Here is a 26,289-nt window from a genome sequence, read left to right as displayed (position 1 = left end):
TGTGTATATTAGCTCATTTAATCTTTATATCAACCTTATGAGGTCAGTACTATTATCATAGAGGTTAACATGCACAAAGTTACAACAGTAATAAAGTGGCAGGTCCAGGATTTAAATCCAAGCAGCTTGGCTCCAGAGCCCATAATGGCCTTAATGGCAGCCAGGGCCTAGGGGACTCAGGTCCAGGGAGATAGTCTAGAAGGTTCTTAGGATCAGAAAACCCACATATGTTAGCATTTCAGACAGGGATGAGTAACCATACAAAGAATCCCTCTTCCCTAATTACAGGGGAGGAGAAGCTGCCTTAAGTCTGCCTGGTCTGAGTCTGGTCTTGGCTTGTCTGGGGCAGAGAGTTACACAGCCGAGCTGCTAACTTGTCTTAGTTCCTGCTTCTGGTCCTGGCCCTGTTCATGCTACCATGAAAAAGAGAGGGGTGTGGAAGGAAGAGCACTGGATTGGGACTCAAGAGCCTGATCCACCCCCATGGATCTTGGAGAGGCCATGGCCTCTCTGGGCCTCAACGCCTCGTCTGCAAAATGAAGAACTTAAACCCGGTGCTTATCTCCGAGCTCTGGTATGCTCCTAAAGGGATTCTCAACTTTGGAGGCACACTGGAATCACCCAGGTTCTTACTGATTTCTTTATCAGTAAGAAGACCAGCATTTGGGTCACACACATCCCAGGCCAATGGAATCAGAATCTCTTGAGATATAACCCCAACGTACACTGGCATTTTAAAAACCTCTCCCAGTTATTTTAATGTGCTTTCATGGGTGTATAGAACCCAGGTGCATTGAAGAACTAAGGCTGTACTCTTCTTCTAGTCAGAGATCTCAGAAACTGGTGACCAGAGCTGTGGATAGAAGGTTGTGGGGTTTAACAGATGAAAATACCATCACAGTTGACACAAGAGTTCCAGAGTAGCCTCAGAACCTACAGAAAAACAGCCTCTTAAAAATGACTGACTAGAATAAAACCACAATTCTGTGGGCAAGTCTCCAAAGTGAGGACCACATGAAGGTCTCAAGACCCAGGGTCCGGCTCATCCTTCCTCCTCCTAGCATTCAATTCCCTTAATGGCTGGCATCTCCCCCCAATTTTGGAGTTGTCTCCCTCCTTAAGTTTCTCCCAGATAACTGGGATGCCCACCTCCCTCCGAATCCAACCGGGCACCACATCTTTTGAGAAACAGTGGGGAGAAGGATCTCTTCCACCTAATCCCAGAGGAGAAGCCACATCGTCCCCCCACAGAACTGAATAAATACATTTAGCGCCGCCTCTGCCTTTTTTTCCCCAATTTAGTATTGTTTAATATGCATTTAATCAGGCCATTCGGTATTACAGCGGCTATGTAGCGTGACTCCCCCCGTGGGCGCGGGGGGAGGGCGTTATAGGCCATTAGGCTAAAGTAATATGTATGAGGAGTCACTTTTCCCCAGGGCGCAGTAACTATTTTTGCTCCCCAGTCGTCCCCATTAAATCATTAAACCTCATGACTATACTTTCTGAACTCTACCATGATCTTTAAAAAGCCAAGCATTAAAGGGCAGCTGTCACCCTCCACCGCCCAGGCCTCGCGCTTTATGTATTCACAGCATTAAGTCCTTTGTCAGTCTATACATCATTGGTGCTGGGGTGGGGGTGGGTGGGAGGTAGTTACAGCCCTTGAGGAGTCGATCCGGCCCCCAGCTCTCCCCTGGGGAGGGCCCAAGGGGTCTGATGATGGACCGCTCCTTAAGAGAACGCAGGTAACAACGCTGCCAGGCAAAGGGGGCGAGGTTGTCCGTCTGTGGCTGTCCGTGGTGCTGAAGTCCTGTCCCACCGACGGAAGTTATCCTCTCTTCCCTTCTCTAACCAACTACATTTGGCTTTCTCAACTGGCAAGTCACTGTATAACCAAATATACCCCGCCCCAAATCCCTATTTTTCTCCTCTATAAAGTGGGTATGATACTGCCCAAGGAAAGCTGTGGAGTAGCAGAAAGATCTATGGATTAGGACTTAAAAATAGGCTAACCACAATGGCAACCCACTCCAGTGTTCTTGCCTGGAGAATCCCAGGGACGGAGGAGCCTGGTGGGCTGCCGTCTATGGGGTCGCACAGAGTCAGACACTACTGAAGCGACTTAGCAGCAGCAGCAACCACATTTAGACAAATCTGAGGATCAGTTTCTTCCGTGGCAAACAGTGATAATGTTGGTCACACAGCGTTGTTAGATTTACAGGTTTTATATTTGTTAGTTATTTGCAAACCACAAACACTGCATATGTAATAATATATTAATGTGTTCATGATGTTGATATTAATTTTGCTTTTATTATTTAGTAAATATTTGTTTTATACTGATACTACTACTTATGATTGTTCTTGTGGATAGGTGTTACTCAAGAACCATTTTCCAGAAACTTCCTTCTGCCCTAGGAAATCTCCCACAGGGATGAAAAAAGAGGACTCTTATCAGCAGAAAAAGAGACCTGTCATGTTTTTATTTATTCCCTTCCTATGGGTTGAAGTAGAGAAGACCCTTGAGTCCCTTCTCCCAAGACCCAGCCCCAACCCTGTGGGGTCCCTGCCCAACCCTAATTGCAACTGTTCAATCCTCATCTCTGACACACAGGTGCTTTACTTGCTCTGCATCTCACCGTCAAAAACCTGGGCAGGGAAGGGTTAAGCATCTCAGCAACCCCCAACAGGGTCCTCCTCACAGGCTGGGAAACAATGGAGCCATCAGTCTATATTTGACCTTTGCTCCTGCAGCGTTTATGACTTATTCCTCTCCTCCACAGCCTGCTGTGATTCAGCCTTCAATCTCCCACCTCTTGCCAGAGCATAGCTGGCCCTCCCCCAACCTCCTCCCCAGCCTCTTAGGCCTCCTTCCTTCCCCTTTTCTCACCTTCCTTCCTCACCTCTCCCAGATTCCTTCCCGTCTCCTTCCTCGTTTGCTTGTATTTCCCCACTCCCCGTGTGTCCTTTTCAAGTTCTCCACCCCAACTTCCATTCTCTCTTTCTTTCTTTCCTGCCTTTTCTTCTCTTCCCTTCCTTCCTCCCTCCATCCTTGCTTTTTCTTTCTCCCCTTACCATACTAATTTATCTGTGGGCATGCCAGATCTGGGTAAGGATTCTTAGAAAAATCTCAGCTTGCTCTCTTCTCTCCAATTAATAACCTCAAACTTATAGATCCCTTTCTGCTCACCCCTCATCCCTAACATCATTATTTCCAAAAGTGGACATAAGTTGGCAAAATGAAGGTGTGGGGAATAGGGAGGGTGCTGTATCAATTCATGAAGTGGGGGCTCTCCAGGGATGGGGATATTGTCACTCAGACTAGAAAAGAGATGAATGGAGGGTCTTATCAAAGAGGAGGAACCCTGGTGGGTAGAAAAAAGGAAAAGAGTGCAAGGGCTTAAATATCAGAAAGTACCAGATTCCAGCCCTAGCTCATCCACCTACTAAGTGACCCTGGACAAGCCCCTTATCCTATTTGAGCTTCTTCCTGCCCTGCAAAATGGGAGTTAATAATATCTGCCTTGACTTGGCTTGCAAGGTTGTTATAGGGATCAAGAAACAGAAAGAGCATAAAACTGTGCTGTAAACCGTAGAGGGCTGGTTAGATACAAAGTGGAAGGTTGTATTATTTTTTTCTTGGAGACTCATCTGGCTACCCTGCTTCCACTCCCTGCCTCACCCCACCCCACCCCACCCCATCCCTGCATCTGGATGGAGGAAGCAATGATCTATAAGTTTGAGGTTGTTAGCTGGAGAGAAGAGGGCAAGCCGACATTTTTCTAAGAGTCCTTACCCAGATCTGACAATGATCCCATAGCACCTTCCTATTTAAAAAGCATTGAGACAGGTTTTTTTTCACTTTTAAAACAGCCTTATGGATGGAGGACATATCATTGGCCCCATTTCATGGATGTGGGCAACAAGGCTTAGGCAGGCTTGAAGTGACTTGTCCAAGGCCATTACACTAGAAAGTAATAAAGCCAAGACTCAAGCCTAAGTTTTCAGTCTCCAAGTTCATTTCTCTTTCCACCAACTCCTATGGTTTCTCACTTGCCCTGAGGTCCCCCCGGGCAAAAGGGCATCTGTCTGAACCAGCCTATTACCTACCTTGCACTGTTTACAAGCCTCCCTTCCTCCAGCAATGGTGAGTCCCATGAAAGGAGAGAACACATCTGGCGGGCACTTGAATTGTTTGCCAAATGAGTGACTGAACGAATGAAACCCTGGCCCACTCCATCACATACAGTGTTACCCCTGGGTGCAGGGTTATGTCCCAGAAGGTGAATTACAACTTGGTCCTCTTCTTCACAACTCTGGAGGATTCTGGGCTCTGGCATGAGAGTCTCTCTGGAGGAGGGGTCCAGCCTGCCACCCCTCTACACACACACACACACATTGCTCAGCCCCTGCCCCCAGCCCTGTGACAGCAGCCTCTGTAATGAATGGCTCTGCAGTGGGGCCCAGCAAAAGGACAGGAGGGCACGAGACAAATCATAGCTGCCAGGCGCTAATCTTCCCCTGGGAAAGTCACCTCCACCCCCCTCATCCATCACTGGGCACTGGGCTGCCACTGTACCCCCACCACGTACACACCCAAGACAACTGTGGATGCACGTGAGAGTACACAGAGAGGTGGGCTACAGCTTTCACGTGGGAGCTTCTGTACACAAGCAGAGCAGCCCATCAAAATCAAACCAAAAAAAAAAAGGTCATTGGTGCTCTATACAAGGCCCCTGCCTCGATTCTCCCACCCCCAGAAAAAGTGACATCTAATGATCCCATGTAGATCCTCTGAGCCATACATTTGTTTAATTGCCTAAGAAATGTTTGTTTATTGAGAGTCTATTTCAGGTAAAGCAATGTGGTACAGAGGACACAGAAGTGAACAGAACAGGGTCTAGTCATGAAGGAGCTCACAGTCCAGCAGGAGAGCTGAAACAGACCAAGGGACGTGGGGAGGAGAGGGACACGGGTGTGAGAGAGGAGGATGGAGACTCAAGGGAGGGATTTTTCCCAGCTGAAGGTGCAGGAACAGCTTCACGAAGGAAGACCTTGAAGGGTGAGTGGAGTTTGCAGAGACAGGAAGAAAGCCATCCAGGAACAGCAAACCGGGCGAGTCAAAGCAGAGTGTGAAGGCAAAGCGTGCCTACGAGAGAGGCAATAGGTGGTTCATGAAGAGGGGCAAAGAAAGATGAGACTGACATCTGTCCACTGAAAGCCACATGCTCCCCCGTGTCATCGATTCCCAATACACACACACACACACACACAGAGAGAGAGAGAGCATCTCAGCATCATGAAAGAGAGGAGCTGGCCCAAATTCTGCCAGAGATCAATGGCACAGAGATGCCACCGGTACATCTTCAGAGAAGAAGCTTTGGAGGCATGGACCTATATCCGCAAGCCATGTCACTGTTGAGCCACTCTGTGCATTGTTACCCTCCAGGCCAGTGCTCACTGAGCACCATTCTTAGTACTTTCATCAAGAATTCCCACTAGAATGTAAGCCCCACAGGACATGGGATATCTCACTCACTCCTAAACCCTCAGAGCTCAGAACAATTGCTTGGCACACAGGTGTTTGACAAGCTTTCAGTGAATGAATGATTGAACTCATGGCTTCGTTTAATAAGGTGGTTATGCTGTAAGAAGACTTCCCAGGTGGTGCAGTCGTAAAGAATCCACCGGCCAGTGCAAGAGACACAGGAGACGCGGGTTCAGTCTCTGGATCGGGAAGACCCATTCCAGTATTCTTGCCTGGGAAAATCGATGGACAGAGGAGCCTGGTGGGCTAGAGTCCATGGGGTCGCAAAGAATTGGACACGACTTGAACATGCACACACAGGCATGCTATAAGATAGACATAAATATTACCCACCCACCCTCAGTTTATAGAAAACTGAGTCTTGGAGAGATTCAAAAACTTGTCAGCTGGTCATGCAACTAGCAGAGGGTCCTCAATGCAAACCCAGCTTGGTCACCAGGGCAAGCTCTCTGCCAGCTATGCTAAGAACAGCTGCTCTGCCTCTGGCTTTTATATCTCTGCAATTGTGGTTATGTTTCAAGAAGGTATAATTTGAGCCTTCTTTTTCATAGGCTGCATAATCATGAACTCTGATAATAAGGTACTAATATATCCACTGTCTACAGTCACACAGCCTCAGTCAGCCCACTTCAAGAAAGCCCAACACAAACAAAAACACCCAATTTTCAAAGTAGGTAAATCTAGGAGTTCTCCCTTGCTTTATAGAAAAATTCTTTGCACTATAAATAAGAGGTGTTATCAAAGCAGTGTTTTAAGTAGCAGAACTTCCCTGGACACAGCAGTGCTTACCCAAAGGGGACGAAGGACGGAGTGTTGACACTGACATGCGTGGATCGCCCACTGTGTGCCAGGCATTTCAGCTCCTTGTAGAGGAGATAGTTTACCCCCACTTCAGAGATGAGGAAACTGAACACCATGGGAACTCTCTGGTGGTCCACTGGCTAGGATGCCGTGCTTCCACTGCCAAGGGCCTGGGTTCAACCCCTGACTGGGGAACTAAGATCCCTCAAACTGCAAGGAAAGGCACAGACAAAAAAAAAAAAAAAAAGATGGGGAACTGAAGATCAGGTTCAACACATTTCGTCATTCAACGTTTGCTCATCCTGGCTCTGTGCAGGCCCCAGGAAAGCAGATATATACAGGCACATCTTTGCACCCACCCCACTCCCCGACCCCACCCCACCCAAAGGCACTTGTAATGGGGAGATAGGTAATAAACAAACAAATGAATAAGTGCACAAATCTTCAAGAAAATGTCATGTTGTGAAAAGTGCTATAGGGTGATAATAGAGATCTGGGGTGTCTCATGCAGACATGGAGGCATTAGGGGACGCCCTTGGGCCCCTCAGCTAGAAACTGGTTGACTTCATCTCTGGCTCTTCCACCTCAATACAAAAAAAAAGGGGGGGAGGGAAAGAAGGAAGAAGGAAAGAGGGAGAGAGGGAGGCATTCAGCCTCCAAATGGGCAGAAATCCAAATGGAAAAGAGTTGCTAGAGAAGCAAAGTGTATTTGAAGCCATTGTCCAACACACACCCCTCTGCAGTTAGCTCTGGAGCCCTGGCACTAACTCTCTGTGAAAACAGGGACGTGATATGTAAAATTCCACCTCACCCTGCTTGGTGGGAGCCCTGGAGCAAGGAGGTCTGGGGCCGTGTGGGGAGAGGGTGATGCAGGCTGATGGAGTGAGGCTTGGGGAGGGATGAAGAGCCAGGCCTGTGGCTCACCTGCCCAAGGCCACGTGGCTTCCCAGGGGATGTTTGATCTCTTTGCACTCCAGGCTCCCCATCTGTCAGCCGGGGATGGTGATGGGTCCCCACTTTGAGGGCTGTGGGAGGAGGAAGTGCATCAGTGCACGCCACTGTCTGCTATGGAGGGACCATCCAAGGTCTTCTCATGTGCAGGAACTGGAGGAACTGAGGGTGCAGACAGGCAAAGAGGGCAGGAAGGAGAAGGGGGCGCAGAACCAGAGAGTGGTGGGGGGAAGAGGCGATGAGCAAAGAGGAAGCAGGTGTGCGCATCGTGACCAGGCTTCCCTCTGCTGCTGGTGCTGCTGCTAAGTCGCGTCGGTCGTGTCCGACTCTGTCCGCCCCCGTAGACGGCAGCCCACCAGGCTCCCCCCGTCCCTGGGATTCTCCAGGCAAGAACACTGGAGGGGGTTGCCATTTCCTTCTCCAATGCATGAAAGTGAAAGGGAAGTCGCTCAGTCCTGTCTGACTCTTCATGACCTACCAGGCTCCCCCACCCGTGGGATTTTCCAGGCAAGAGTACTGGAGTGGGGTGCCATTGCCTTCTCCGAGGCTTCCCTCAACATCCCCCAAAGCTTAACAGATTCCTAAATGGGCTTATTATCACCACAACTGAGCGACTGAACTGAACTGAACTGATGAATTCTTTTAAAGGACCTAATTATCAATATAAAACACCAAACTAGCTAATTAGGTTTCCTGAGTGGGCCTTGACACAGGTGCAAGCAGGCTCTCTGGATGGTAGTCCTGGCAAAGCCTGCAGACCCGGATCAATGGTTGGGGGGTGCGGGGGGCGGTGGGGAGGGCTGACCACGGCCCCCAGTTAGGCCAGTAACTGCAGGGCCCTTCCTGCCACTTCCAGGTCCCTGGAGACGTCTGCTGCCCGACCTCTCTCACCTGGTGGCCTGGAGCCCAGGGCCCACAAAATAGGGTCCAGCTGCCCTTGCACCCCTCTGGGCTAGGAGTTGAGGATGAAACAAGAGGGTGTCCCCAGAATCCAGCTTGATGGGGGGAGGGTGCTGCATGCAGGCCGAGGGGTCAAGGAATCAAGCCGTTGGCATCCCTCCCTCCACTCCTAAGCAGAAATGCCCAGGGCAGGGGCTACTGAGATGCTGAGAAAATGTGCTTATCCTCCACATCATTGGAGGGAGTGTGGTGGGGGGCGTAATAACATGATAGAGATGGCTGCACCCCTCCCCCACCAGATTGCAGGACCCCCTTTTGGGGGCAAGGGCCCCAGTTCTCAAGACTGGATGGTGCTCACCTGAAACCCCGTCTCCACTACAGCGATTTCCAAAGTGTGTTCCCCAGACCCCAGAAAACATTAGCTGCTGCTGCTGCTAAGTCACGTCAGTCGTGTCCGACTCTGTGTGACCCCATAGACGTCAGCCCACCAGGCTCCTCCATTCCTGGGATTCTCCAGGCAAGAACACTGGAGTGGGTTGCCATTTCCTTCTCCAATGCATGAAAGTAAAAAGTGAAGTCGCTCAATCGTGTCCGACTCTTAGCGATCCCAGAAAACATTAGCAGCATCTGGGAAATTGTTGGAAAGGCAGACCATCAGATACCACCCATGGGTGGGGCCTAGCAAACGGTGGAGGTTTATTATTATTATTTATCTATTTATTTGGTGGTGTTGGGTCTTAGTTGCGGCATGCGGGATCTTCCTTGCATCATGTGGGATTTTTCTGATGAGCCCTCCAAGAAATTCAGAGGCTGACTCCAGTTTGAGAACCTCTGCTCCCGTGTGTGTATGTGTGTGTGTGTGTGTGTGTGTGTGTGTGTGTACACATACAGGAGGTCATTCATCAGCACAGCTGCCGATGGTGCTGCCGCTGGCTTGTCGGGGGTGCGGGTCGGGGGCGGGTGCGGAGAGGCCTGTTTCTTAAATTAAACTAAATGATGGCCATTAAGGGGGCGTCCCCTGCACATAATTAATTCTCCTTTAGCTAAAAGGGGCAGGTGAGAATTGGACAGCTACTGATGATCTCGGCGTGCTGCACCCTCATTCTCCACCACCCTCCCGTCTCCAGGGTCCTTCTCTGGGGGCCCCACCCTCAAGTTGGGTTCTCCTTCTGTGCAGCCACCCCAGGGGAATCTGAGCTTTGTTAGCTACCTGGCACTCACTTCTCCAAGTGCCACACCCCTGTCCCCTTCTCCAAGTCAGTCACCCCTCTCGACAAGTCTGTCCTCATCCCCCAAGTCCTCTGCAGACACACGGGGTCCCCATGTCCCTCTTTCATCAGAGCACTTCCGCTTTACCCAGGTTGGCACGTTAAACTCATGGGCAGAATTTTGTTTACTATTTAAACCACAGGTGCCACAACATTAAGAGATGTAAAATTCTTGGAGCTTGAAATCCACACCCCAGGCCTTTCCAGACTCAATGGACTGACTAAGGGAAGCCAAACTCTTGGGGTGGATCGGGCCGTCCTTTACTAGCTGTGTGACCCCAGATGAGTGCACTCACCTCTCTGAGCCTTATTTCCACAGCTCTCAGATGTGAGTGATGCCACCCACCTTGTTAGGTTTTGGTAAGGATGAACAGAAACTGTATGTGGGAAGCCTCCAGGCAGAATCGATTCCACATTAGGGCTGGGGACACACTCCCCTGCCACTCCCTCCAGTGGGTTCCAGATGAATCCAGATGGGGCTCATTCTCTGGGCCTCAGCAGCTCACCCCGTTTATACCATTAATAAATCCTGGAGTCCAGGTGCTAGGCCAAGTTCAGGGCAGTTCAATAAACCTTTTCACAGGTACCTGCTGTGTGCCAGGTGCCTTGACAATGACTGAAGATGCAGAGAGAGCAAGAAAGGACCTTGTACCCCAGAAGTTCAAGTGTGGTAGGAAAGACACATTTATAATGCATCCTTAAGAAGAAGGGAAGAAGCAGAGTGGTGCCCCAAAAGAGAGTAGCCTTGGAGACAGACCTGGGTTCAGATCTTGACTTTGTCTCTAAGGAACCAGCTAACGCTGTGATTTTTCCAGTAGTCATGCATGGATGTGAGAGTTGGACCATAAAGAAGGCTTAGCACCAAAGAACTGATGCTTTCGAACTGCGGTGCTGGAGAAGACTCTTGAGAGTCCCTTGGACTGCAAGGCTATCAAACCAGTCAATCCAAAAGGAATTCTACCCTGAATATTCGTTGGAAGGACTGATGCTGAAACTGAAGCTCCAATACTTTGGCCACCTGAGGCAAAGACCCAACTCACTGGAAAAGACCCTGAGGCTGGGAAAAATTGAAGACAGGAAAAAATGGGGGTGACAGAGGATGAGATGGTTGGATAGCATCACCGACTGAATGGACATGAATTTGAGCAAGCTCTAGGAGATGGTGAAGGACAGGGAAGCCTAGCATGCTGCCGTCCATGGGGTCACAAAGAGTTGGACACGGCTGAGCATCTGAACAACGACAGTGTTGTGCAAATTACTTAATCTCTTTGTATCCCCTTTCCTCCTTTATAAGGTGCGGAAAAGGAACTTCAAAGGATGAGGCCTGCAGATGTTGTAGGTAAGCACCTGGCACGTGAGGAGGCTCAGAAAATGCTGTCATCATCATCATCATTATGAATGCAGTGGGCTTCCTCATCCTCCAGGAGCCCACCCTTCCTCTGCAGGGTCAGGGTCTGCACCATCCTGGTGGCCCCAGGCTTTGGAGTTAACCAGATGATCCTTTAATACACAAAGAAACCCCAAATAGCTTAACCTCAGCCACGGCACAGAGGGCCCGGCTGCCCGGCAAATACTGGCCCTGAATCCTGTGCTCCATTATTGCGTCTGAAAATCCGTTAACATTTCACACAATTTCCTGCACAGCAGTGTGCTTCATAATGCTGGGAGCCAAGCCGGCCCAGTAATTGGGACTGGAGTGGGGCAGAGTCCAAAGCAATTAATCCAGCCTCCTTCCTTGTTTGCGCCAGGATAAGCCTGACGGGGTGGAGAGTAATTGGAAAGGAGCGGCCTCCATCCCCAACTCGGAATTAATATTTTCCTGTCCTGATTTAATTCCGCCCGGGAACAGTGACACAGAGACACGCCGTGTCAAGCGCTAAGTAATCCACCACGAGCCACCTGAGGAGGAGCAAAGGACTTTTCCTTTTCTTTACGGTTGGCGGGGGGAAGAGGGGAATGGCGGCTAACAAGACAGAACCTCACAAGTTGGAGGGCCTTTCAAGGACATCTGAAGCCTAACTCTCCTCTCCCCCAACCCCACCCAGTGCAAAACACGCCACAGAGGAGACAGACCTGAGTTCAAATCATGGCTTTCGGACTTCCCTGGCAGTCCAGTGGTTAAGACTGTGGTTCCAGTACAGGGGACAGGGGTTCGATCCCAAGTCAGGGAACTAAGATCTCACTTGCAGAGCAGCAGTGAGTCAATATATATATATATATATATATATATATAAATCCTGGCTTTGCTACTTAGAGGTGTGACCATGGGCAAATCATTTAAACCCCACTGAGTCTCAGTTTCCTCATCTGTAAAATGGGGATAAATAGTACCTCCCATGAATGATTGTCATCGGATGCATTACAATAAATACTAGGCACTTAATGCCTATATAATGGTCTATCAATGGTTGCTATGTTTCCTCTTGTTCTAGATTTTATGACCAGGACCCAAGCACAAAGGTAAGCATGAAGAATAACACACAAGAAAAAAAAAAAAAATGCAAACAGAAACAAAACAGCGGCCCAGGGCTTCCCTGGTGACTCAGTCATAAGGAATCCATCTCCCAATGCAGGAGACACAGGTTCGGTCCCTGATCCTGGAGGATTCCACATGCCTCAGAGTAACTAAACCGGTGCACTACAGCTGTTGGGTCTGTGCTCTAGAGCCTGAGAGCCCCAACTGCTGGAGCCCCCGCCCGGCATCTCTGAGAAGCCTGTGCACTGCAACTGGAGCGCCCCCATTCACCGCACCTGGAGAAAAGCCTCCCCAGCAACGAAGACCCAACACAGGCAAAAATAAATAAGCTAAAAAAAAAAAAACCAGGGGCCCAGCGTTGTAGGAGCTTGAATTCTAGTCCCATATAGCTAGAGCTTGCTGTATACAGTAGGTGTTTAATATGCACTGGCTCTTTGCCTTGTGCCAATGACATTCCTGGGCAGGCGAGCATTCGGCCTCTGCCTGATCACTTCCCATCACTGTGCTGCTGATGCCTTGGCCCACATGTCAGCCTCCTCTTGGGCTTCTGACTGCCTCCCTGTCACCGCATCCCCCCACCCCACCTCCACCCAGTTCTAGCTCTAGGGCCAGCTGTAGAGAGACACATCCAAGCACACGATCTGGGACTCAGGGATGTGCAGATTTCTGCTGGAGACCCCTGTATGGCTGAGCCTTTTCCCAACTGGCTCGGCTGAGGTCTCGTGGGAGGAGGGCTCCCAGCCGTATCCCCTCTCATCTCCGGGGCGCTGTCCGCAGGGGCTCGGGCATGTTAGGTGAGGAACTGGGGAGGAATTAACCTCAACTACCAAGGAGGTAACCTTCCACATCCCACATCCTACCGGTTACTGGAGCTCCCTTTCACGCCACCCCCACCCCCCGCAAACGATTTCCCATGAGTTCTTGTCCCAGAGTCTGCTTCTGAGCAGACTGAGACCATCAGGTATTCTGTAGACCCTGAGGCCCGCGTGGCCCTGCCATGGGGCCCCTCTAGTGAAAGTCAGTCCCAAGAGACAGAGCTGGGAGGACATGCCTCCTGACCGCCGGGCAGTCTGAGCAGCCCAAGGCATTTGAGGTGTTGGCAGAGGTGCCGGGTGGAAGGGCAGACGTTTCCCAGGAGGTAGGGTGGGGGGGCAGACTTATTCACAAGTGAGCGGAGACCCCTACCCACCCAGGACACTCAGAAACACTTATAGGCCACCAGGCAGCAGGAATCTTACAGGCTCACAAAGGTGCAAAAACCAGGGAGGTCTGGTTATTCATGTTCCCCCCCACGCAACCAGTGGAAGGAAAAGCGTCAAGGGTGGGAAGGAAGACGCCTCATTGGGCTCCCAACTCCCCCAAAAATGTCAAAGCAGAGAGTTGCCAGAAAAACCATGTGTTTCACAAAATTGCAGAAAAACACTATGCAAATGTCAAACTGATGAGGAGGTCGGGGAGCAGGCCAGGAATAAACCAAACATTAAATCACATCAGTAGGAGAATAATAGCTAAACTCCTTCTTACTTGTAGCACTCAATTCTGCAGTCGATATGGGCCAGAATGAATGAGTGGCCTCCTCAGACCCACATCTAAATGTAATGTGTGCAGTACCCCGAACTCCAAGAGGGGGGCCGGCGAGCCAAGGCAATCCTGCCTCACCCCATATCTTCCGCCCACAGGGTTCATGGGAGGGCACCAAACCTAGGCCCCCAAGGCAGCTAGGGTGTAGTGAGAGGAGCCCTGCATCAGGGCTCGGAGACATGGGGCAAGTCAAGTGCCATTTCTGAGCCTCAGGGAATCAACACGGGGGCAGCTTGAGGGGGTTGATGGGACGCAGGGTCACAGAGGCCTGGTGGTTGGCCACAGTGCCCAGAAGGGGAGGAAGCCTCTTGAATGGGGCCAGGTAGTCTGTGCCCTGGCCCAAAGTGAGCCTGGGGGCACAGGAGAGGCTGAAGTGCCCAGCTGCCTCAGGTCCATGTGCAGAGGGTCACGGATCAGCTGCCCCTGTCATTCATCCCACAGCTATACATGGATATAGACTGCATGTCAGGCATGGCCAGTACCGGGGAACAACCAGGTATGGACTGTGGTCCTGCCCTCCATCAAAGACCAAAGGGGAGGGACTTTCCTCGTGGTCCAGAGGTTAAGACTCTGCCTGCCAATGCAGGGGACACAGGTTCGAACCCTGGTCCAGGAAGATCCTACATGCGATGGGGTAGATAAGCCCTTGACCCACAACTACTGAAGTCCACGTGCCTAGAGCCAGTGCTCTGCAGTAAGAGCAGCCACCGTAATGAGAGGCCCATGCACCGCAATGAAGATAACCCCTGCCCACTGCACAGCAACAGAGACCCAGTGCAGCTAAAAATAAATAAATTTTAAATGTTTTAAATTTTTTTAATTAAAAAAATACTTTTATAAAACCAAAAGACCAGAGGGGAAGACACAGCAGACACATCAATTCAGAACCTGGGAAGATTTCTGTGCACAAGCTCAGCTTCTAGGGCCAGGTGGCAAATGGGTCTTACCTGAGCAGCTCCTGGGAGCCAGGTTGGGGTCAGCACTCATGTTTTCTCACTCCATCCTCAGAAACTCACTTCACAGAGTAGAGGATTAGCTCAGAGTCCCATAGCTGGAAAGAGGATATGAACCCAGGTGTGTGATTTTTGTAATTTTAGAGACCAGCACTGCTGGTGACTCACCAACCAAGGCTCACATAGAGATGAGGATGCCGGTGGTGGAGCTGGGACACTCCTTCCCTTCCCGGGGAGCAGCCTCAAGTCTCCACTGCTGTCTTCAAGCTCCCCCAACAGGTGAAGGACCTCTCACACCCTTCCCTGAGCTTTATCCCAGCTGTCTCCAAAGGTCTAGACATGACTTAGGGGCAGAAGAACCTCACCTATTCTGCCTTCATCCTCCCCACTGCTCCTGCCCCTAACCTCGGGGACTTCAGTGGACTTCTGTGGCTTTCATCTCTCCAGAATCGATCTCTTTTGAGACTGTACCTCAAATTTTCCTGGGAGCCTGCATCCCTCTCCCAGAATGTCCATGACATTCTGCAGGGGCAGAGCCAAGGATGCCTGTGGGCCTAAATCCTCCCTCTGCCCCCAGCTAGAGTGACTGGTTCATAAATGGGCATGTAACCTTAGCTGGGCCAATGAAATTCAGTCTTGAGAATTTTACTCTTATTATTGGAAAGAACATGTTTCCTTTGTTGAATCATTAGGATATGGGCCTAGTGCTACTGGCAGCCATTTTGTCACCATGAGTAGAAGGCACTGCCTGAGAAAAATCCTTACAGGGCAAAAAGAACTGAGAGAAGATGACAGATATTTGGTAATGTCTGAAGTTCATTGGAAGGACTGATGCTAAAGCTGAAACTGCAATACTTTGACCACCTCATGTGACGAGCTGACTCACTGGAAAAGACTCTGATGCTGGGAAAGGTTGGGGGCGGGAGGAGAAGGGGATGACAGAGAATGAGATGGCTGGATGGCATCACTGACTCTGTGGACATGAGTTTGAGTGAACTCCAGGAGTTGGTGATGGACAGGGAGGCCTGGCATGCTCCTGCCCAGGGGGTCCCAGAGAGTCAGACATGACTTATCAACTGAACAACAACAATAATAACCTCCTTTTTGCTTAAGCCAATTCAACTTCAGGTTTCTATAAGCCTCTTTACCCAAAGTGAAAAGAGTTGGGACTAATGTAGGCAACATCATCCCTTGGGAATTGTGCCAGCATGTGAACCTCTGCCCACCCTCAGCCTCTAGAAGGAATGTCAGACAATGGAGTCCAAATCCATCTTTGGCAGTGGAAGAAACTGAATCCCACAGTTTTTTCAAGTCACTTATTCAAAGCAACAGAGCCAGTTAGGGACAGAATTGAGATTTAAATTCAAACTTTAAAACTCTTACTCCTGTGTACTTTCTGGACAAGTGTGTGATCTGTTTGTCTAGTTCTGAAAAGGTGTGTGTGTGTGTGTGTGTGTGTGTGCGCACTTCGCGGTCCTCAGAGAGATACTGAAGTCCCCAAGGGCCAAGCTTGTGCCACGGACATGCCTGACATCTCCCATGAGTGCATACTAAGTTGCTTCAGTTGTATCCAACTCTTTGAGACCCTATGGACTGTCCATGGGATTCTCTAGACAAGAATACTGGGATGGGTTCCCATTTCCGACTCCAGGGGATCTTCCCGACCCAGGGATGGAACCCTCATCTCTTGCATCTCCTGCACTGGCAGCTACCACCCACCCAAGTTAATGTAGTGGGTCCCCCAGGTGATCCCTGGACACTAAGTATCAATGGGCTTCCTGGAGATGTACTCTGTCATGCCCATTGTTGGGCAGTCATCTTTTTCTGGGAGTGACACACTGTATGTCCAGCAGAAGAGGTCAACCTTTCTGAGACACAGGCTAATATAAAGTTGAATATAATAAGCATAACGCTAGCAATAGAGGTATCTTTCATGAGTTATCTCTTGTGCAAAAGTGGACACTTGCTAAAAAAAAAAAGAAAAGAAAAAGATATTGTATTCACCTTAAGAAAATCCAAGACCCGAAATTTAAATTTACCCTATGAATTTAGAGGTAAAGGACAATTTTATAAAAAGATTCTAATTGTTACAGCAGTTCTGCTAAGGATCCAGAGTGAGTGTTTACAGACTTCCCGAGCAGGAAGGCAGGAATGAATGAAACAAAAACATTAAAGACAAAGGCCATAAGTCCTACCCACTGAGAACCCCGCTGAGAGGAAGGCAAGGATCTCAGAGCGGGTAGAGGAAGAAGTCAGTGGACAACAGTCATGCAGATACAGGACTGTGCAGAGGGGGTGTAAACGCCTGCGGAAAGCAGCAATACTCCTAATCGCACTGAGCTGAGACAGCCTGGTCTATCCAAACAAGATCCTGGACCCCAAATCCTGGAGCAGCCTGGACCCAAGACCAAGTCCAGGAGGGTATGGTTTAGTACATCACAGTATCCGCTGCCTTCTCCTTTAACCCATTGCTACAGGGCCTCCCCCTGGTGGCCATCCTCCTATGGGAGAAGTAAGTGTACTTTCCACTCCATCGACACTGGAGTTGATAATACGACTCCTTTGGTGAATGGAATGGAAGCAGAAGTGATATATACGTGTCAAGCAAAAGCTTTAGGAAAGGATAACGGTAGGATAATGCATGCAGGCAAGCTCAGTCACTCAGTCATGTCTGACTCTTGGCAACAGGCTCCTCTGTCCATGAGATTTTTCCAGTCAAGAACACTGGAGTAGGCTACCATGTCCTCCTCCGGGGGATCTTTCAAATCCAAGGATTGAACCTGCTTCTCCTGTGTCTCCTGCAAGGAGGCAGATTCTTTACCCACTGAGCCATCTGGGAAACATCAAATATTTCCACCATCTTTCTTGCTCTTTTCCCTCTGCCACTGGAATAACAAGTCTTTGGTTGAGACTGCCTTTTCAGTCTGATCCCAAGAATGAAGATATACAGAGTTGGGTCACAAACGACCCACAGCAGACACGTACCATAAGCAAAAAATTATATATTGTTACTGTAAGCTGCTGAGACTTGGGGATTACTTGTTACTGCATCCCAAACTAGCAAAAGCTGACTAATGCAAAGGACAACATTCACAGCCTTAAGGCCATCTCTGACAACAGAATGGGATAAGTGGCTCAGATCACATCACTTCAGATCCATGGGTATCAAACGTGTCTGGGAATCACAAGAGATACTGAGTAAAATGCAGGTTCCCTGATCCCGCTCCTGAGATTTAGTCAGTTCATCCAAGGAAGGGCCCAGGAAATTAATATTTTTGACTAGATCTGAAGGTGACTATCATGTGGCTATCGACAGACTACACCTTGGGAAACTCTGATCTAATGAGTCAGTCTTTTTGATACCCAGAGAGGCACAGTGACATGCCCAAGGTCACGCAGCAAGATGCCAACAGGAAACAGATCTTCAGCTCTTTTTCCTGAAGCATGCTGTCCTTCCCCAGAAAAGAGAGGTGGGAGGCAGAAGGGAAAAGAGAAACTCACAGACTGAAAATGCAACTCCAGAGAGAAAGACCAGTGGAGGCTAGGAATTCAAGTTGAATCAGGGTCCAGATTCCAAGCTGAGAAGGAGGCTGCCCTGTGGGTGGGTGGCTAAATGGCGCCCGGAAGCCTTCTCTGGAAGACTAGAGGTGGGGAGAAAGGATTCAGCTTTCAGAGCGGGAGGCTAGAGGAAAGAGAGAGAAAAAAAATAAATAAAAATAGAAAGGGGAAAAAAAAAGCCTTCTAGCCCTGGTGAGCCCAAACATCCCCAGCATCACTGCAGGAGCCGCCCCAGCCCTCTTCGATTTTGATGTACAGTTTGAAACAAATCAATAGCAGTATAATAATACTCAGCACGCTGTGTAATTTTTATATCATTAGTTTTCATTTTCCGCTCCCCATGCATCAAAAAACTTACAACGGGCTCGTAAAGTTTATTTAGTATTCCATGAATTCCTAATCAGTTTCATTTCATAATGATTCAGGAGCCGCCCGCTGCCTAGGCCCCCATGTCAAAAAATCGATAAAACCAACACAGTTTTCCTGATGGCGGCTGCAAAAGGATCTATTGTAGGGGAATTATGATTTATGCCCTGGCCTGACCATGAGCAGCAGCCTCCACCCGGCAGCTCAGGGCTGAGGTCTTCGCCAATAATGATTTATGCACCTTCTGCTGGCCCCACCCTGGCTCCCTCCCTGCCCCAGCTGGCCTCTGACACTGGGGGGTTGGGGGACGGGGTGGACAGGAGGAGGCAGGTTCAGCTGGGAGGGAAGAAAGCACATGGGAGAGGTCAACCAGAAGTCTGAGCATCCGTGCATGGGCCTAGCATCTGTCTCTGGGTCTATATATTTCCAGGAAGGCCTGAGCAGAGAAGTGAAATATTTGGGAGCCCCCCCACCTGGCCCCAAAGACCTTCAGAGGGAACAGGAGTGCATGGATGAAGCGGGGCTGTCCCTGACTTTGCAACTAGAAACCTCAGTCCCATCCAGCCTTCCTTTCTGGCCTCACAGGTAAGTCCTTGGCCCCCCACCTCAGCCCCACGCAGTCACCTCCACTTTTGCTGATTCTGCCCCAGTGGCCCCAAAGAAGTTCAGTGGGAAAGCGGTCCCAAGGGTCATGGCCACCAAAAGGTCTCAGCTGAATCTCATGGGATGCAGACACAGCCAGCTTCCAGGAATTCTGAGGCTGGAATGCAATTTTCCCAGCCTCCCAAGAGGGATAAAAGGATGGGCTTGAGTCTCTCAGGCGCCTTCTTGTCTCCAGAGGCAGCTTGGCTTGGTTTTGAGAACCCTCTGCCCTCCCATCCCCTTCCTCCACTGGTGGGGGATTCCTAGGTCTAGGAGACATGATAAAGGAAGGCATTCAGTCCAACAACAGGTTTAATTAAGAGTAACCAACCCAGCCCAGAAACAGAGACCTCAGGGTGACTCTCCAGGGAAGAGGATGCTGCACTGTGAGAGGGAGGCACCAGAACTGGGGCCCCCAGGACGTGCACCCCCATCCACCACCTATCAGTTGGCTCCCCTGCCTCCAGGGAGCGGGGGGCCTCATTTAGGTGGGTTGAGAGGGACAGATGTTCAGGGGCTGGGTGTCTGCAGGGACTCTGTCCCTGGTCAAAGGGGGCACTCCAGCCTTAGACCCAAGTTACGTCTTCCTTTTCCTGCCTGTTTGCATTTTTTGTTCACTTATTTGCCAAACACCAGGGAAAAGACACTTCACAGCCACTCCATCTACGTGTTCAGAGATAAGGGGTTTGTCCAACCTTGCACAGGTGGAAAGGGGCAAAGCCAGGGTGCTAAGGAAGGGTTTTCAGGTCTAGGGCACGCCCCGCCCCGCCACACCCGGTGACCCCTCCCCGTGCCTGGCCCATACCCCACTCCCCTCATCCAGGCTCTCCCCGCCCCCGCCTCAATCCCATGCACACCGCAGCATGAAAAGAGCCAGACTTTGGGACCAGGCCTGGATTCGAATCCTGATTTCCATCATCACTGGCTGAGTGACCTTGGGCAATTTAATTAACCTTTCCGAGTCCGGCTTCCCTCACGTGTGAAAACGGGAGTCATAATTTCTGCCCCACCGATGGCAAGGGCTCAAAAGGGCAAGTATATAAAAAGCCCCATCCCCCCCGGAGGCCCCTGAGAGAGGCTTCCTGCCCTTCCCCCCACTGCCCTTCACCTCTCAGCCTCACTCACACCCCCAGCAGAAAGTCACCTGTGTGGCGCTGGGGGTCAGAAGAGGCCTGGACATGTCCCCACTTGCCCAGAATAATCGAAAAACCAAAACCCAGCCCAGACTTGGCATCCATGGGCTCCAGGCTGTGTCACTACTCCAAGCTGCGGTCCAGCTTCATTTACGCAAATCTGAGCTGAGCTCCTGCCAGGGCCCCCGTCCCCGGCTGTGAGACAGAAAGGAGCCTGGAGCCTGGCAGCCCACGGTCCTGGGAATCGTGTCTTAGGAAACAGCAGCTTCTCCCAGGTCAGGAGCCGGGAGGTGGGAGGGGCTGGGGGGGTCGGTGGAGAGACAGCCTGGATCTGGCTGGGAGGAGCGGAGGGACCTGGGGCTGGAGAAGCCCTGCCTGAACCCCTCCATCCCCCAAAAGGGGAAGCTGGGTTTCTCCCCTTGCCGAAGAGTCCAGATTCTTCCCCATGGAAACGGAGACCCAGGAGCCTGGGCACAGCTCCAAGGATGCAGGCTTTGCTGCCCCTGCTCGACCGGGATGGGCAGCCAGCAGGCTCTCCCTGGTCTCGCTCCTTCTCTGCCTATTTCTGTCTCCCGGGCTTTGTGTCTTGCTGAGTTTCCAATCCTCCTGCCTCGTCTCTACTCCTTTCCTCCATCACTGACTTCAGCCTCTAGGGAAAATAAACATTTCATCCTGCCAGGCCTGCAGGGTCCTCACACCTCCCCCACCCCGACGGGCAGTGCTAAAAGGCCTGAGCTTTCAGGGAATAACCTCTCTCCCCGGATCCCCTTTCTGCTGCCAGATCCCCACTCTTTGTCCCCTCAGCTGTTCTGTCACCCCTGGGCTCAGTGACAATCCCCACTGGGAAGGTAGGCAAACTGGGCCAGGAGGCTGATGGACGGCCAACCCAGAGCTGGACATCAATGGCCGGCACCGCAGCATAAACGCCAGCCTGCTTCTCGCAGCTGAGGGCACTAGAGATGTCCGTCTTCAGCCTCTTCTTCAGACCCCCATAAATACACACGGGCTCCTCAGCCCAAGGGGCTAGCTCCACACAGCTTTGCTGCCCCCACCCCTGCCCGCTCCCTCTCCCTCTGCCAGAGACCAGAGTCTCAGCTGCTCCAATGCCTTGACGACTGGGTCCCACTCAGGCTCTCTGAGCATCAGTTCTTTCATCTGTGAAATGGGCTCAGTGAGAGATTTCCTGTCACGGTGAGGGATCAGTGTTGACTCACGTGCTGTGGGAGCTGTGACGCCTTCTTTAACCATCCTTGGATGTTATCACACAGAGATCTTCCCCAGATGACCCTGTAAGTTACAAAGCTTTCCTGCTAGCAGAGTCACTGGAGATCAGAGGCTTGTTTCAGGGACACAGACAGTCACAAAGAAAACAGGAAAACAGAGGGACTTCCCTGGTGGTCCAGTGGCTAAGACTCCTCACTCCCAATGCAGGGGGCCCAGGTTCCATCCCTGGTCAGGGAACTAGATCCCGCATGCTGCAACTGAGAGTTCACAGGGCCCAACTAAAGATCCTGTGAGCTGCAACTAAGACCCAACGCAGCCAAATAAATGCTCTTTTTTTTTTTTTGAAAGAAAAAGAGAACAGGAAAACGGAGACCTGGCTGCACTTCCTTAGCCATGTGACACTGAACAAAGATGCTCCTTGACCCTCCTGAGCCTTAGTTCCCTGTCTGTAAAGTGGGATCGATCATCCTTATTGTCACCAGGTTTAGATGTCACATGTGATGGTAGTCAAAGCACCGTGTTGCAGCGGAACCTGGTGAGTTCACAACAAACGGTGCTTTCCTCTCCCTCCTTCCCGTCTTCTTCCTCCCCCCACCCCGCCCCGCCATAGAAATGAGAAACCAGTTTCCACAGTGAACATTGTGTTTTTCCATAGTGTTTTCTTAGACACCTGGAAAAGTTTGGCTGGAGCTTATAAAGTTTGCCCTTTATTGGATGCCAAGTAGCATGCATCTCTGTTTCCTGTGGCTCAGACGGTAAAGAATCTGCCTGCAATGTAGGAGACCCAGGTTCGATCCCTGGGTTTGGAAGATCCCCTGGAGAAGGGAATGGCAACCCACTCCAGTATTCTTGCCTGGAGAATCCCATGGACAGAGAAACCTGGTGGGCTCCAGTCCGTGGGATCCCAAAGAGTTGGACAAAACTGAACGACTAACACTTTCAACACTTTCAAGTACCATGCAGGGCACACCCCACACAGCATCTTTTTCCATTTTCTCCATACCACCACGAGGCAGGCATTATTACCTACTGATGATAAGGCCCAGAGATGGGGCAGTGACTTCCCTAAGGTCACACAGCAAGAGATAGGATTGGGAATCAGTTCTGTTTGCAGGTGGCTGGAGGCCCAGGTGAGCTCCCTTCACCCAGATCCTCCCCGTTCCCAACCTCCCAGACAGGGGCTTGGGTGTGGAGATGCAGCATGTCACACGCAAAAGGTGGGAGATGGTTTGCTGTTCCACTTCAGGGATGAGGAAACTGAGGCCAAACAAGGAAAAGAGGCTCAGGCAAGGACTCACAGACGGGCAGGGTGTAGACTCAGCTGGAACCACCAGCCTACTCTGCTCTTGTCCTGCCCATCTGAGCCACTTGGCATTTAGAGGGCAAGACTATTTATTTACTGGCCTCAACTCCCAAGCCCTAACCCAGCCATGACTAATGTCTCCTTCCCCAACCCATCCTCAGGGATGTGCCCCAGAACAGACCCTCCTTCAGGTCAGGTCCTGCAGAGGGGGCTACACACTTGATTGCTTTCACGTCTATGGCACTACAGGTCAGATCTCACTACCCCAAGAGCCATTACAACAAAAGAGCCCATCTGCCATTGTAGGAGGCACAAGAGACACAGGTTCCATCCCTGGATCAGGAAGATCCCCTGGAGGAGGAAATGGCAACCCACTCCATTATTCTTCCTGGAGAATCCCCATGGACAGAGGAGCCTGGTGGGCTACAGTCCACGGGGTTGCAGAGTCGGACATGACCTAGCCACTAAAAAACAACTCTACCAAGATATTTTGCCAAAGTCAGTCCAGGAGGTATGTAGTCAGCTCATATAGCACCTCCTCAAAGGACTGGGCAGAATGGTGATCTGCATGTCCTCATTTCACAAATGGGGAAACTGAGGCTCAGAGAGGGCTCACAGAGTGGAAGTGGTGGGTGGCCCATGTCATTCTGGCCAGAAAACCTCCGAGGCTCCTCCCATTCTCCAGACCTTCTTGAGCCAGGACCTGACACGGGTACCTGGGCCCAGTACACATAAGGGGCTGCTCGTATTTCTGCAACTGACAAATGCACGTGGCATGGTGCCCGCCCCGCACCGTGAACACGCACATGGCACAGGCGTACACCCGGTACACACGCACACTCTCACGGGCACACACAGGCCTCGGGGCAGTGGCCCTCCACCTGGGATGCACACTGGTATCGCTTGGGGAGCTTCTAAACATACCCGTGTCAAGTTCCACCCCCAGCGATGCTGATGACATGAATGTGTACAAGTTATCTACTGCTGCATAACAAATTACCGCCTACATGTAGCAACTTACAACAACCTTTCTTCTCCTACGAGGTTTCTGAGGGTCAGGAATCAGGAGCAACCCTTCCATCCCACATCCCCTGGAGGCCATCTCAAAGACTCCCATCCATAGGTGCGGGGTCTGGTCCCCAGCCCATCATCATCACTTCTGCGCGAGGTGCCTCCGGGTCTGGTTTCAGGCCTGCGCCAGCACGTGGGCTTGCGTGAGCAGGTGTCCACACAAACTCGTCTGCTTACCAGTCAGGGCTCCTGACCGGAGTGACCCGTCTTCTCTGTACCCCTCCAATGTCGTCTTTCTTTCCCCTTCTCTCCCCTCATTATCTTCCCTCTCTTGTCTTGCTTCCCTCTCTTGTCTTGCTCTTTATTTTTAATATCTTTTTAAATCTTTTACTTATTTGTCTTTTGTGGCTGCGCTGGGGCTGTGTTGCTGGGCACAGGCGTTCTCCAGTTGCACAGGCGAGCGGGGGCCACTCCCTAGTTACCGGGCGCGGGCTTCTCATTGCCGTGCAGCTGGGCTCTAGGGCACGTGGGCCTCAGTAGTTGTGGCAGGTGCGCTCAGCAATCGCAGAGTATGGGCTTAGTTGCCCAGTGGCAGGTGGAATCTTCCTGGACCGGGGATTGAGCCTGTGTCCCCTGCATTGGCAGGCGGACTCTTAACCCCTGGGCCACCAGGGAAATCCTTTTATTCTTTAATATCTTTTTTTTTTTTTGGCCGTACTGCCAGGCATGTAAGATATTAGTTCCCCAACCAGGGATCGAACCCACGCCCCCGCAATAGGAGCACAGTCCTAACCACTGGTCCCTCTTTTCTTGCTCTTGACTCTCTTCTACCTCCCTGTCTGTCTGGCCTCTCTCTCCCCTTCCTGATCCTGCAGTCTCTACACCCTCTCCCTCTCGCCTGCCAGGAGGCCCAGCAGCATCTCGGGGACAGCTCTAACGCAGCCGCCCTTCCTTGCCCACCTCCAGGAATCCCGCGGGCCGGGCCCTTCTGGGTCTCTGGGGCGACCACTTCCCTTCCTGCAACTTTAGCTTCCGGGTGCCAGGGGACGTGGATGATGGGTGGTGGGCAGGAGCCAGGGAAGCCTGGGTCTGCATCTACCTCCTAACTCGTCTGCTTCTCTCTCCCCGTCCGCTGCTGGCCTGACCTATGGGCTTCCGGAACCTTCCTCGCTCTCCACACTCTGCGTTTGTATCCCCATCTCCTCTCTGCCTTTCTGCTGCTGCGACTTCCACATGGAGAGAAGCGGGCACTGGCCACAGCTCTGAAGGCTGCGGAAGCCAGGAGAGCAGCTCTGCCCTAGTAACACGCAGCAGAGACAACTCTTCTCGGGAATTAATGAGACCACCAAGAACAAAAGAGGCGACGACCAGCAGAGGCCAGAGAGGCGGGGCCCAGCGAAGCCGTCCCCGCAGAACCGCACGCCCTCAATAATAGAGTGAGGAAAAATGGAGTAGAGATCCCTGTGGTAAAAACTATTAGAGGAGGCGAATTATAAAACTATTAACCAGAATGTAACTCCCAATTAAAAGATGATTTAACACTGGAACCTGATGGATGAATTTTGATTAAATGGAGAACTATTAGGAGCCCAGGGATAAGGCTGCTCCTGCCAGTTCTAAAAGTTAAAAGGCAGTTTGATATAAAAATTTATAAATTAAGGTTAATTACTTTAAATAACATGGCTGCAAGCAATGAAAGGAAATTTGTCACAATCTCCAGAGTTTGGGGCAAGATGGATACAGATGTCCCAGCTGGCCCCCGGGAGCTTGGAGGTCAGGGTAGGGACGGTTGAGGCCAGCAAGAGGGCAGGAGATGTCCACACCCCCACCAGGCCCCCCGAGGAGCCAGGCGCGGCCTGAGGCAGCCGGGGTGGGGGCGGTGCCCTCATTGCCCTCTGTCCCGCAGCCACAGCAAGACACACTTGTTCTGGGAGATGGGCAGGAAGGAGGCCTCAGGGCCCCAGAACTGGTCTGAAGAGCTAGTCTCCTCTGCCTGGGGAGCCTTCCCCGTGTTGGAGGGGTCACAGCAGGACCGGCTGTTTACTGAGCACTCAGCAGGGGTAGGGGATCCATCACCCCACTCCGGTCCTGCCCCGGCTGGAGGAGTCACCAGCACCCCCATGCCTGACCTGCCTGGCTCTGCTCTGTACCCCCCGACCCCACCCCATGAGTCCTGATGGGCAGGACAGGGTCCTACAAGGCGATCCTGCAGGGTGCAGACTCTTCTCCATTGCCCCAGGGTGCTGGGCTCTAAAGCCACCCCATAGACCACCCCTTCCCTGTGGCCCCAGAGCTTTCCTGGGTGGAAGGCCATGCTTCCAGGAGGCGCAGGCACAGCGCGTGCCCAGGGCAGTCTGAACCCTCTACCACCAGGCAGCCCTCTGCCCTGGGAAACCATCCGCTCCCCAGAGCCCCGCCCCTGCCCAGGGAGGATGTCCCCAGCACATCACGGAAGGGGGTGCAGGGGGGAGCACTGTGTCCCTGGGAGGATAGGACCACAATGGGACCACAGCAAGGGACAGCCTCCGCAGAGGACGGTGCTCAGCTCACAGCTAGGTGACATCAACACAA

General features: G+C 51.4%; 1 long non-coding RNA gene across 1 annotated transcript; it reads left to right on the top strand.

Annotated features, from left to right (window-relative positions):
* The first annotated feature begins 20,296 nt into the window (after positions 1–20,296).
* On the top strand, positions 20,297–25,253 carry LOC129536629 (uncharacterized). The gene is made up of 3 exons (XR_008681844.2): positions 20,297–20,455; positions 21,753–21,939; positions 24,963–25,253. It is a non-coding gene; the product is annotated as an uncharacterized LOC129536629 (long non-coding RNA).
* The last annotated feature ends 1,036 nt before the right edge of the window (positions 25,254–26,289 follow it).

This window comes from Moschus berezovskii, chromosome 20 (genome assembly GCF_049115385.1).
Source record: "Moschus berezovskii isolate FMDL1 chromosome 20, NW_MosBer_1.0, whole genome shotgun sequence".
In the NCBI taxonomy this organism is placed as follows: domain Eukaryota; kingdom Metazoa; phylum Chordata; class Mammalia; order Artiodactyla; family Moschidae; genus Moschus; species Moschus berezovskii.
This window is presented reverse-complemented; position numbering and strand designations above follow the sequence as displayed.